This window comes from Bombina bombina, chromosome 1, assembly GCF_027579735.1.
Source record: "Bombina bombina isolate aBomBom1 chromosome 1, aBomBom1.pri, whole genome shotgun sequence".
Lineage (NCBI taxonomy): Eukaryota > Metazoa > Chordata > Amphibia > Anura > Bombinatoridae > Bombina > Bombina bombina.
In genome coordinates this window covers 1148215456-1148229780 of record NC_069499.1, presented here as the reverse complement: position 1 = coordinate 1148229780, position 14325 = coordinate 1148215456, and the positions used below count along the sequence as shown (strand labels likewise).

Sequence of the window (14325 nt, the reverse complement as noted above, 5' to 3'; positions counted from 1 at the left end):
ATGTATCTCTTTCTTGACTAAGTTTTCCCTACATAATATCAAATCTTATGCATCTAAGATAAAGTACCTGTGATATTAACTTTATTTTTGTCTCGCTCCTATCTGACTGTTAGTTAAACAGTACAGACATCCATCATAAATTAAAAGGCTTTATTTTACACAAAAGTTATCCGGTGTCACTTCACATAGTGCTCACTCTCAACTTTTGTGTCACAAATCACTTATTTCATAATAAGTGTTAACTATTGCATAAACAATTGTTGTGTATATTACAAATAGCTACAATGTAATTATTAATTACATTGTAGCTATCTTAGGCCTAGATTTAGAGTTGGGTGGTAGCCGTCAAAACCAGCGTTAGAGGCTCCTAACGCTGGTTTTTACCGCCCGCTGGTATTTGGAGTCAGTCAGGAAAGGGTCTAACGCTCACTTTCCAGCCGCGACTTTTCCATACCGCAGATCCCCCTACGCCATATGCGTATCCTATCTTTTCAATGGGATCTTTCTAACGCCGGTATTTAGAGTCTTGGCTGAAGTGAGCATTAGAAATCTAACGACAAAACTCCAGCCGCAGAAAAAAGTCAGTAGTTAAGAGCTTTCTGGGCTAATGCCGGTTTATAAAGCTCTTAACTACAGTGCTCTAAAGTACACTAACACCCATAAACTACCTATGTACCCCTAAACCGAGGTCCCCCCACATCGCCGCCACTATATTAAAATTTTTTAACCCCTAATCTGCCGCTCCGTACACCGCGGCCACCTACGTTATCCCTATGTACCCCTAATCTGCTGCCCCTAACACCGCCGACCCCTATATTATATTTATTAACCCCTAATATGCCGCCCCAACGTCGCCTCCACCTACCTACAATAATTAACCCCTAATCTGCCGACCGGAGCTCACCGCTACTATAATAAATGTATTAACCCCTAATCCGCCTCACTCCCGCCTCAATAACCCTATAATAAATAGTATTAACCCCTAATCTGCTCTCCCTAACATCGCCGACACCTAACTTCAAGTATTAACCCCTAATCTGCAGACCGGAGCTCACCGCTACTCTACTAAATTTTTTAACCCCTAAAGCTAAGTCTAACCCTAACACTAACACCCCCCTAACTTAAATATAATTTTTATCTAACGAAATAAATTAACTCTTATTAAATAAATTATTCCTATTTAAATCTAAATACTTACTTGTAAAATAAACCCTAATATAGCTACAATATAAATTATAATTATATTGTAGCTATTTTAGGATTAATATTTATTTTAAAGGCAACTTTGTATTTATTTTAACCAGGTACAATAGCTATTTAATAGTTAACAACTATTTAATAGTTACCTAGTTAAAATAATTACAAAATTACCTGTAAAATAAATCCTAACCTAAGTTACAATTAAACCTAACACTACACTATCAATAAATAAATTAAATAAAATACCTACAAATAAATACAATGAAATAAACTAACTAAAGTACAAAAAATAAAAAATAACTAAGTTACAAAAAATAAAAAAATATTTACAAACATTAGAAAAATATTACAACAATTTTAAACTAATTACACCTACTCTAAGCCCCCTAATAAAATAACAAAGCCCCCCAAAATAAAAAAATGCCCTACCCTATTCTAAAATTAAAATAGAAAAGCTCTTTTACCTTACCAGCCCTGAAAAGGGCCCTTTGCGGGGCATGCCCCAAATAATTCAGCTCTTTTGCCTGTAAAAAATAACATACAATACCCCCCCCAACATTACAACCCACCACCCACATACCCCTAATCTAACCCAAACTCCCCTTAAATAAACCTAACACTAAGCCCCTGAAGATCTCCCTACCTTGTCTTCACCTCACCGGGTTCAGCGATCGGTCCAGAAGAGGGTCCGAAGTCTTGATCCAAGCGGCGGCTGAAGAACTCCATCATCGGGCTGAAGTCGTAAGTCCATCATCGGGATGAAGTCTTCTATCAAGCGGCATCTTCAATCTTCTTTCTTCTGGAACAGAGCGGAGCCATCTTCTTCCCAGCCGACGCGGATCCATCTTCTTCAACCGACGCCTACTCGCCGAATGACGGTTCCTTTAAATGACGTAATCCAAGATGGCGTCCCTCGAATTCCGATTGGCTGATAGGATTCTATCAGCCAATCGGAATTAAGGTAGGAATATTCTGAATGGCTGATGGAATCAGCCAATCAGATTCAAGTTCAATCCGATTGGCTGATCCAATCAGCCAATCGGATTGAACTTGAATCTGATTGGCTGATTCCATCAGCCAATCAGAATTTTCCTACCTTAATTTCGATTGGCTGATAGAATCCTATCAGCCAATCGGAATTAAGGTAGGAATATTCTGAATGGCTGATCGGAACAGCCAATAGAATGCGAGCTCAATCTGATTGGCTGATCCAATCAGCCAATCGGATTGAACTTGAATCTGATTGGCTGATTCCATCAGCCAATCAGAATTTTCCTACCTTAATTTCGATTGGCTGATAGAATCCTATCAGCCAATCGGAATTCGAGGGACGCAATCTTGGATGACGTCCCTTAAAGGAACCTTCATTCTTCAGTTGGACATCGAACGAAGAGGATGGATCCGCGCTGGAGGTCTTCAAGATCAGCCGCTCGTCATCCGATGGAACAACATAGAAGATGTTTGCCGGTCCGGATGTCCTCTTCTGCCCGAATAGGATGAAGATTTCTTCCCGAAGATGGACTTCTTCATTTGCCGCTTGGATCCAGACTTCAGCCGGAGGATGGACGTCACTCTTCAGCCCCTGCTTGGGCTTGGATAAAGATTTCGGAGGCTCTTCTGGACAGATTGGGACCCGGTGTGGTGAAGACAAGGTAGGGAGATCTTATGTGGGTGGTGGGTTGTAATGTTGGGGGGGGTATTGTATGTTTTTTTTTACAGGCAAAAGAGCTGAATTCTTTGGGGCATGCCCCGCAAAGGGCCCTTTTCAGGGCTGGTAAGGTAAAAGAGCTTTTCTATTTTAATTTTAGAATAGGGTAGGGCATTTTTTTATTTTGGAGGTCTTTGTTATTTTATTACGGGGCTTAGAGTAGGTGTAATTAGTTTAAAATTGTTGTAATATTTTTCTAATGTTTGTAAATATTTTTTTATTTTTTGTAACTTAGTTCTTTTTTTATTTTTTGTACTTTAGTTAGTTTATTTCATTGTATTTATTTGTAGGTATTGTATTTAATTAATTTATTGATAGTGTAGTGTTAGGTTTAATTGTAGGTAATTGTAGGTATTTTATTTAATTTATTTATTGATAGTGTAGTGTTAGGTTTAATTGTAGATAATTGTAGGTATTTTATTTAATTAATTTATTGATAGTGTAGTGTGAGGTTTAATTGTAACTTAGGTTAGGATTTATTTTAACAGGTAATTTTGTAATTATTTTAACTATTTTAGCTATTAAATAGTTCTTAACTATTTAATAGCTATTGTACCTGGTTAAAATAAATACAAAGTTGCCTGTAAAATAAATATAAATCCTAAAATAGCTATAATATAATTATAATTTATATTGTAGCTATATTAGGGTTTATTTTACAGGTAAGTATTTAGCTTTAATTAGGATTAATTTATTTAATAAGAGTTGATTTATTTCGTTAGATAAAAATTATATTTAATTTAGGGGGGTGTTAGTGTTATTGTTAGACTTAGCTTTAGGGGTTAATACATTTATTATAGTAGCGGTGAGATCCGGTCGGCAGATTATGGGTTAATTGTTGTAGGTAGGTGGAGGCGATGTTGTGGGCGGCAGATTAGGGGTTAATAAATATAATATAGGGGTCGGCGGTGTTAGGGGCAGCAGATTAGGGGTACATAGGTATAATATAGGTTGCGGCGGTGTACGGAGCGGCAGATTAGGGGTTAATAATAATATGCAGGGGTCAGCGATAGCGGGGGCGGCAGATTAGGGGTTAATAAGTGTAAGGTTAGGGGTGTTTAGACTCGGGGTACATGTTAGAGTGTTAGGTGCAGACATAGGAAGTGTTTCCCCATAGGAAACAATGTAGCTGCGTTAGGAGCTGAACGCTGCTTTTTTGCAGGTGTTAGGTTTTTTTTCAGCTCAAACAGCCCCATTGTTTTCTATGGGGGAATCGTGCACGAGCACGTTTTTGAAGCTGGCCGCGTCCGTAAGCACCACTGGAATTTAGAGTTGCAGTGGCGGTAAATATGCTCTACTCCCTTTTTGGAGCCTAACGCAGCCCTTCTGTGAACTCTAAATACCAGCGGTATTTAAAAGGTGCGGGAGAAAAAAAGCCAGCGTAGCTAACGCACCCCTTTGGCCGCAGAACTCTAAATCTAGCCGTTAGGGTTTATTTTATAGGTAAGTATTTAGATTTAAATAGGAATATTTTAATTAATAATATTAATATTAATTAGATTTATTTTAATAAGAATTTAGTTAGGGATGTTAGAGTTAGATAGGGTTATTATACTTAATATATATATAATATAATAACGATATTAACTATATTAACCCTAATATAATTAGGGTTAATATAGTTAATATATATAATATAATAACTATATTAACTATATTAACGCTAATATAATTAGGGTTAATATAGCTGGCGGCGGTGTAGGGGGATTAGATTAGGGGTTAATCTATTTAATATAGCTGGCAGCGGTATAGGGGGATTAGATTAGGGGTTAATGTATTTAATATAGCTGGCGGCGGTATAGGGGGATTAAATTAGGGGTTAATAATTTTAATATAGCTGGCGGCGGGGTAGGGGGATTAGATTAGGGGTTAATAATTTTAATATAGCTGGCAGCGGGGTAGGGGGATTAAATTAGGGGTTAATCATTTTAATATAGCTGGCGGCGGTGTAAGGGGCTCACATTAGGGGGTAGTTAATGTAGGTGGCGGCGGGGTAGGAGCTCACATTAGGGAGTAATATAGATAATGTAGGTGGCGGCGGGGTCCGGGAGCGGCGGTTTAGGGGTTAATAACTTTATTAGGTGGCGGCGGGGTCCGGGAGTGGTGGTTTAGGGGTTAATACATTTTTTATTGTTAGGATAGTGAGGGGGGATAGCGGATAGAGGGTTAGACGTGTCGGGCTATGTTTGGGAGGCGTGTTAGACAGTACGGGAGATTTAATAATTTAGTCAGGTTTTGTAGGCGCCGGCAGTTTCTAAAGTGCCGTAAATCACTGGCGACTCCAGAAATTTGTACTTACGCAGATTTCTGGACATCGCTGGTTTATCAGACTTACGGCACTTTAGCATCTGACAGCGCCGTATATAGGATAGCTCGAGTTGCGAGCTGAAACTACGGGCGGCGGGGGTTCCCTCGCTTGCGCCGCAAACTACGATCTTTATCGGATCACGCCCTGAGATGTACCATGTATGTTGCCGCTCATTAAGGGTTATTTTTTTTTAAAATAGCACGTGTCCCGCCACAAGTGGCAGTACTGCGCTATTATACTCTCCCTTCTTACCATCGTAAATAGCGTGGCCTCAACACTGGCTGCAAGACTGCGCATTTAATAGCACTTCCCCATTCAAAGACGAGTGATGTACAGGGTATATTGCTTGTCTTTAAGGGGTTAAAATATAGGTTCTAAGCATCCCATTGGCAGGTAGTGACAAAATCTGTTTGATTAGGACCGTGGCCAAATATGTTAATGTCTAGATAAATATTGCATTGACATGAGAATTTATGGCAGTTAAAAATACAATTTTTCTTTTTCAAGATACGATGAGTCCACGGATTTCATCCTTACTTGTGGGATATCGCCTCCCGGTCAGCAGGAGGAGGCAAAGAGCACCACAGCAGAGCTGTATAAATAGCTCCTCCCTTCCCTCCCAACCCAGTCATTCTCTTTGCCTGTGTTAGTTAGATAGGAGATGGCAAAGTGAGGTGTTAGTAAAGATTCTTCAATCAAGTGTTTATTATTTTTAAAGTAGTGCCTCTGAGTGCTACTTTGTGCTTGGGTGTAGCCTAGACCAGATCAGTCTCTTCAGTAAAAAGGGAAGCATTTGGTGGCTTTAAAGCAATAGGAACTGGTGGGACATAATTCTCACTGCGCCTCCTATACATATTTGCTGCCCTAATATAGATAGCCTAAGCACTTTTAACTCAGGCTGATATTAGTCCACAGGGCTATGGGAGGGAGAGGACCTCTGAAAACCTGCTGGACTGCCATGCTGTCACACAGGTTTCAAGGTAAATGCTGACTTTTTTATTCTGGGTCTGAAACCAAAAGAGAAGATTCAGGACAGAGGAAGTTTAGCACTTTTCTGGGATTATTATCTCTTTATTATGTAAAGAATGCTATGAAAGCGTGGTAATGGCAGGCACTGGGGCTCAGGAGTGTGGCTTCTAGGGGTTTTTGCACTGAAGAGAAGCCCTGATTTGTATGACCCTGTGCAAAGTAATAGAACAGCATACAGCCAACTGTTCATTTGTATATGTTATCATGTAGCAGAGCACCTCCTACTGGGCTGTCTGTGTAGTGCCAGCAAACGCTTCTGATCTGCAGAATGTTTATTTAAAGTGGACACAAGATGCCCAGGTTCTCTAAGAAGGGGTCAGTTTACTCCCGGTAGTCGGTCTTTGTGATAAATATGGCGACCGGGAGACTGTGTATTATTACGCACACAAAGGGCGGGCTTATGTTTTGGCGCCGTCTGATCCCGCCAAGTAAGGTCAGTCCAGCCCCGAAATACCAGGCAATTCTCCTCTGAACAAGGAACATGACAACCCCAGACGATCGTTTCGGCCTTCTATGGGCCTCGTCAGTGAGGTGCAGCCACATTCCTCTAAGCACACTGGGCAAGGAGTCCACGTCTGGTTTCCCCCATCACCCATAGGGAGACTTCCCCAGGGTCATAATAATTTGCATACAAAGAGAGAAGCGCTCTACCAGGAACGAACAACAGCTCAGTGGCTTGTTCTATGGTGATTTACCACCCGGAAGCAGCCTCTTTTAGACCAGTGTGCTTTTCACAGAAGAAAACTTTCCTGAAGTATATCAGTCTGATCCCGCCAAGTAAGGTCAGTCCAGCCCCGAAATACCAGGCAATTCTCCTCTGAACAAGGAACATGACAACCCCAGACGATCGTTTCGGCCTTCTATGGGCCTCGTCAGTGAGGTGCAGCCACATTCCTCTAAGCACACTGGGCAAGGAGTCCACGTCTGGTTTCCCCCATCACCCATAGGGAGACTTCCCCAGGGTCATAATAATTTGCATACAAAGAGAGACGCGCTCTACCAGGAACGAACAACAGCTCAGTGGCTTGTTCTATGGCGATTTACTACCCGGAAGCAGCCTCTTTTAGACCAGTGTGCTTTTCACAGAAGAAAACTTTCCTGAAGTATATCAGTCTGATCCCGCCAAGTAAGGTCAGTCCAGCCCCGAAATACCAGGCAATTCTCCTCTGAACAAGGAACATGACAACCCCAGACGATCGTTTCGGCCTTCTATGGGCCTCGTCAGTGAGGTGCAGCCACATTCCTCTAAGCACACTGGGCAAGGAGTCCACGTCTGGTTTCCCCCATCACCCATAGGGAGACTTCCCCAGGGTCATAATAATTTGCATACAAAGATGGAAGCGCTCTACCAGGAACGAACAACAGCTCAGTGGCTTGTTCTATGGCTATTTACCACCCGGAAGCAGCCTCTTTTAGACCAGTGTGCTTTTCACAGAAGAAAACTTTCCTGAAGTATATCAGTCTGATCCCGCCAAGTAAGGTCAGTCCAGCCCCGAAATACCAGGCAATTCTCCTCTGAACAAGGAACATGACAACCCCAGACGATCGTTTCGGCCTTCTATGGGCCTCGTCAGTGAGGTGCAGCCACATTCCTCTAAGCACACTGGGCAAGGAGTCCACGTCTGGTTTCCCCCATCACCCATAGGGAGACTTCCCCAGGGTCATAATAATTTGCATACAAAGAGAGACGCGCTCTACCAGGAACGAACAACAGCTCAGTGGCTTGTTCTATGGCGATTTACCACCCTGAAGCAGCCTCTTTTAGACCAGTGTTCTTTTCACAGAAGAAAACTTTCCAGACGTGGACTCCTTGCCCAGAGTGCTTAGAGGAATGTGGCTGCACCTCACTGACGAGGCCCATAGGAGGCCGAAACGATCGTCTGGGGTTGTCATGTTCCTTGTTCAGAGGAGAATTGCCTGGTATTTCGGGGCTGGACTGACCTTACTTGGCGGGTTCAGACTGATATACTTCAGGAAAGTTTTCTTCTGTGAAAAGCACACTGGTCTAAAAGAGGCTGCTTCCGGGTGGTAAATTGCCATAGAACAAGCCACTGAGCTGTTGTTCGTTCCTGGTAGAGTGCTTCTCTCTTTGTATACAAATTATTATGACCCTGGGGAAGTCTCCCTATGGGTGATGGGGGAAACCAGACGTGGACTCCTTGCCCAGTGTGCTTAGAGGAATGTGGCTGCACCTCACTGACGAGGCCCATAGAAGGCCGAAACGATCGTCTGGGGTTGTCATGTTCCTTGTTCAGAGGAGAATTGCCTGGTATTTCGGGGCTGGACTGACCTTACTTGGCGGGATCAGACTGATATACTTCAGGAAAGTTTTCTTCTGTGAAAAGCACACTGGTCTAAAAGAGGCTGCTTCCGGGTGGTAAATTGCCATAGAACAAGCCACTGAGCTGTTGTTCGTTCCTGGTAGAGCGCTTCTCTCTTTGTATGCAAATTATTATGACCCTGGGGAAGTCTCCCTATGGGTGATGGGGGAAACCAGACGTGGACTCCTTGCCCAGTGTGCTTAGAGGAATGTGGCTGCACCTCACTGACGAGGCCCATAGGAGGCCGAAACGATCGTCTGGGGTTGTCATGTTCCTTGTTCAGAGGAGAATTGCCTGGTATTTCGGGGCTGGACTGACCTTACTTGGCGGGATCAGACTGATATACTTCAGGAAAGTTTTCTTCTGTGAAAAGCACACTGGTCTAAAAGAGGCTGCTTCCGGGTAGTAAATTGCCATAGAACAAGCCACTGAGCTGTTGTTCGTTCCTGGTAGAGCGCTTCTCTCTTTGTATGCAAATTATTATGACCCTGGGGAAGTCTCCCTATGGGTGATGGGGGAAACCAGACGTGGACTCCTTGCCCAGTGTGCTTAGAGGAATGTGGCTGCACCTCACTGACGAGGCCCATAGGAGGCCGAAACGATCGTCTGGGGTTGTCATGTACCTTGTTCAGAGGAGAATTGCCTGGTATTTCGGGGCTGGACTGACCTTACTTGGCGGGATCAGACTGATATACTTCAGGAAAATTTTCTTCTGTGAAAAGCACACTGGTCTAAAAGAGGCTGCTTCCGGGTGGTAAATTGCCATAGAACAAGCCACTGAGCTGTTGTTCGTTCCTGGTAGAGCGCTTCTCTCTTTGTATGCAATTTATTCCACAAACCTATAGTGTTCACAACATGTTTGGGCACACATGCAGTGCTCTGCGCTTCCTATTATACTCCGTCCGGAGTTTTTATTTGCATATCATGCATTCCATGTTTTTCCCTCATGGAATCTATCCATTACTAGAGGAATTATTTTCACTATTAGGTGTAATCTATCCTAGTGCGTCCTGTGAGTTATACACAATGGGGAAGTCCGCATTCCCTATACTTAAAGAAGATTTTTCCCATAACCGACTTAGCTAAGGAGACATCACCTAGGGTGAATGGAGTAGTTTCCAACTTAGCTCAGAGATCTACTATTTTTTCCAGTGAATAGTTAGATTCTCAAGGGTTATCTGGATGAAAATGGGAAAAGGGTACACCAGGGCGTCCAATGGTATCCAGAGGTGTATTTTATTACCGTCTTTAGTGCAACGGTATTTCAGTTTGATGTGTTGTCTGATGCTTTTAAGTCAGAAACTCATCTGAATAAGATCCAGGCTAGGGTAAAGGCTGTCAATTGTCCAGTTCCTTTTTTCAATTTCTTTCCTTGAAGTTTTTAAAATGGGAGCATAGGTTTCAGGTTTCTCTGTCCCAGCTCTCTGAGCCTTATGTTAGTGCCTTGTTTTACAGATTTAGATCTACATCTAAATTTATAATGTTTCATTCAAGAAGGCCTTGTAGGAACCTGTCTTGATGAAGATGATTTCTTCTGTTTAAAAAAAAAAAATGTGTTTCAAGGTTTCACAGTGGACTGGTTTCTGATTTCAAGATTCTCTGCAGACCAGTTAAAAGAGAGGCGTTCTTACTTTGTGGAGACCTTCTTTCCATGGGAGTGCTTGGCCTGTTCCGATACAGGAGCATGATTTTTGTTTAACTGTTTGTAGTTCCCAAAGAGGAGGGAACATTCAGACCTATCTTAGTCTTTGTGACTCTGAACAAGTTCTCGGAGTGCCATCTTTCAGGATGGAAACTTTCGTACTATCCTTCCTTGGATCCAGGAGGGTCAATTTATGAGGACAGTAGATCTAAATGATGCATATCTTCTTGTTCTTACCTACAGATATCATCACTAGTTCTTTGTGGTTTGCCTTTCTGGACCAACGCTTCTTTTTGGGTTGGTCATGGCTATCAGGATTTCCACAAAGATTCTGGGGTTTCGACTGGCGGGTTCTAAGACCGCAGGGTGTTGTGGTGGCGCTTTATCTGGACAACATTTTTCTCCAGGCATCACCTTGTTAGCAATCTAGTGCCCATACTGACATTGTGTTTCCTTTCCAAGAATGGGTTACCCTTCTGGGTTATCTAATCAACTCTATATTCTTGAGAATTTTTCTGACAAGAAGTCAGAAAGTCAAGGATTCTGGTTACATGTCGAGCACTTCAGTCCTCTCTTCAGCCGTCAGTGGTTCAGTGCCTGGAGGTAATCGGAATGATGGTGGCGGCATTGATCATCATACCGTTGGCTCGGTTTCAATTCAGGCCTCTGCAACTAAACTTGCTTAGGCAGTGGAATGGAGACTATTCAAATTTTGTCTCCTCGAATAATTCTAGATCAGGAGTTGAGGGACTCTCTTCTATGGTGGTTGTCGCCGGATCATTTTTCCCAGGGGACATACTTTCGCAGACCTTCATGGGTGATTGTGACAACGGATGCCAGACTGTTAGGATGGGGAGCAGTCTGGAACTCCTTGAGGGCTCAGATAGTATGGACTCAAGCTGAATCTCTCATTCCCATCAACATCCTAGAGTTGAGGGCGATATTCCATGCGCTTCAGGTCTGGCCTCAGTTGGCTTCAGAAAAATTCTTCATAACAACAGTGGCTTACATCAATCATCAAGAAGGAACAAGGAATTCCTTTGCGATGACTGCAGTCGCTAAAATAATCAGTGGGCGGAGGCTCACTCTTGCCATCTGTCGGCGATCTACATCCCAGGGGTGGACAACTGGGAGGCAGATTTTCTGAACAAACAGACCTTTCATCTGGGAGAGTGGGAACTCCATCCGGAAATGTTTTCAAACCTGATTCTCAGATGGGGTCGGCTGGAGTTTTATTTTAGGGCATCTCGTCAGAATGCCAAACTTCCAAGATTCGGGTCCCGGTCCAGGGATTCTGGCCCGAGCTGATAGATGCCTTGGCAGTTCCTTGGTCTTTTAGCCTGGCATATGTATTCCCTCCGTTTGCTCTCCTTCCCCGGGTGATTGCTTGACTCAAACAGGGGAGAGCATCTGTGATCCTCATTGCCCTTGCGTGGCTTCGCAGGATTTGGTATGCCGATCTGGTGGACATGTCATCTTGACCACCGTGGCAGCTTCCATTGAGGAAGGACCTTCTCATTCAGGGTCCCTTCCATCATTCGAATCTAGTTTCTCTGCAGTTGACTGCTTGGAGATTGAATGCTTAATTTTATCCAAGCGAGGTTTTTCTGATTCGGTCATAGATACTTTGATTCAGGCACGTAGGCCGGTTACTAGGAAATTTTTCCATAAAATATCTTATTGGTGTGAATCCAAGGGCTACTCATGGAGTAGGGTTAGGATTCCCAGGATTTTTTGTCTTTTCTCCAAGAAGGATTGGAGAAAGTGTTGTCTGCAAGTTCCTTAATGGGACAGGTCTCTGCTTTACCTATTTTTGTTACTTAAGCGGTTGACAGATGTTCCAGATGTACAATCTTTTGTCAGGCTCTGACTAGAATCAGATCGGTGTTTGCTCCTCCTTGGAGTTTGAATTTAGTTCTTGGAGTTTTTCAAGAGGTTCCGTTTGAACCCATGCATTCCATAGAAATTTTTATTTCTGGTTGCTATTTCTTCTGCTCGAAGAGTATCTGAGTTTTTGGCATTACAATATAATTCCCCTTACTTTATTTTTCATTCGGATAAGGTGGTGTTACGTTCTAATAATGAGTCTTTCCCTAAGGCTGTTCCGAACAGAAATATTAATCAGGAGATTGTCGTTCCTTCCTTGTGTCCTAATCCTTCTTCTCAGAAGGAACGTCTGTTAAACGATTTATATGTCGTTCGTGCTTTAAAGTTCTACTTCCAAGCGACTAAGGATTTTCGACAATCGTCTTCTTTGTTTGTTTTTTTTTCAGAGAGACGTAGGGGTCAGAAAGCTACGGCTACCTCTCTGTCTTTTTGGCTGAAGAGTATCTTCCGTTTTGCGTATGTGACTGCTGGTCAGCAGCCTCCTGAACGGATTACAGCTCATTCCACTAGGGCTGTTACTTCCTCATGGACATTCAAACAATGATGCTTCTGTTGAACAGATTTGCAAGGCTGCGACTTGGTCGTCTCTTCACACTTTTTCCAAATTTTACAAATTTGATATCTTTGCCTCAACTGAGGACGTTATTGGGAGAAAGGTTCTTTAAGCAGTGGTGCCTTCCGTTTAGGTTCCCTGTCTTGTCCCTCCCGTTTCATCCGTGTACTATAGCTTTGGCATTGTATCCCACAAGTAAGGATGAAATCTGTGGACTCATTGTATCTTGAAAAAGAAAAGGAAATTTATGCTTACCTGATAAATGTATTTCTTTTTCGATACGATGAGTCCACGGCCCGCCCTGTTCTATGAGACAGGTTATTTATTTATTTTTTGTTAAACTTCAGACACCTCTGCACCTTGGCTTTTCCTTTCTCTTCCTAACTTCGGTCGAATGGGTTGGGAGGGAAGGGAGGAGCTATTTATACAGCTTTGCTGTGGTGCTCTTTGCCTCCTCCTGCTGACCAGGAGGCAATATCCCACAAGTAAGGATGAAATCCGTGGACTCATCGTATCGAAAAAGAAATACATTTATCAGGTAAGCATAAATTTCCTTTTTTTAGTATTCATCACAATCTTGAAGTTTAAATAAAGGCGTGTAATTTTTTTGTCAGATTTACTTTTTTAGTTCTACAAATTAAAGTTCTGCTGTAAACTAAGCAATTAGCATAGAATGCCCATGTTTATGTAATATTTGTTTTTATTTTTACAGGCCGGTGCCAAATTCAAGATCATAGAACAGATACAGATGGACATCATATTATATTTTTATTGTTCTGTCAACATTATTGTGCATCTGCATTATACTTGTACCCTAGGCCTATACTATAAGTTATTCTCTGGTTTATTACAATGTCATATTTAAAATCTTTTAATACCTGGAAAATTTGAAGCCTAATAAAAGTTTAAATTACTTTTGTAAGAGTTAGTGCTGTTGTTTTTATGGAGTCATTTCTAAAGGATTTTTTGGTGAATATGTTTACCTTAATACAGTATTGAGGTTAACAGATCATATTTACCAGACAGGCAAAGGCTAATTTTATTAAAATCAGTAAAAGTATGAAATCAATAAAAAATAAATATGATTTTCCTAGTTTAACTTCTGGTAACAATTGCAGTTAGTTATATACAATAATTATTTTTTATAACTGCACAGATATGGAGATATCTGTAAAACAAATATTCATAAAGAAAATAATCAATTAAAATCACAGCCAAAAACAATGAAATGGAGGTAAAAACATGAAACATTATAACCATGGGCAGAGCTAAAGACTGATTTATAAGTGGAACGCCTTAAAGGGGTGTGCTGTAAAAAGGGGCCCTACTGTACCTGAGATAATGATATTAGTGTTATAATACATCAAGTTTTCAACTTAAAGGGATACTAAACCCATTGTTATGCTTTTATGATTCAGATAGAGCATGCAATTTTAAGCAATTTTCTAATGTACTCCTATTATCTATTTTCTTCATTCTCTTGCTATCTTTTTTTGAAAAAGCAGAAATGTAAGAATAGGAACCGGCCCATTTTTGTTTTAGCACCTGGGTATTGCTTGCTGATTGGTAGCTACATTTAGCCACCAATCAGCAAGCGCTACCCTTGTGCTGAACCAAAAATGGGCCAACTCTTGAACTTACTTTCCTGCTTTTTCGAATAAAAATAGGAAGAAAACG

At 41.8% G+C, this 14325-nt stretch overlaps 1 long non-coding RNA gene across 1 annotated transcript in view; it reads left to right on the top strand.

Annotated features, from left to right (window-relative positions):
* Positions 1-13570, top strand: part of LOC128641650 (uncharacterized) — a 13651-nt gene extending 81 nt beyond the window's left edge. The window contains exon 2 of the long non-coding RNA XR_008399577.1: positions 13361-13570. This is a non-coding gene — a long non-coding RNA (uncharacterized LOC128641650). The remainder of the gene's footprint in view (positions 1-13360) is intronic.
* Positions 13571-14325: the final 755 nt, after the last annotated feature.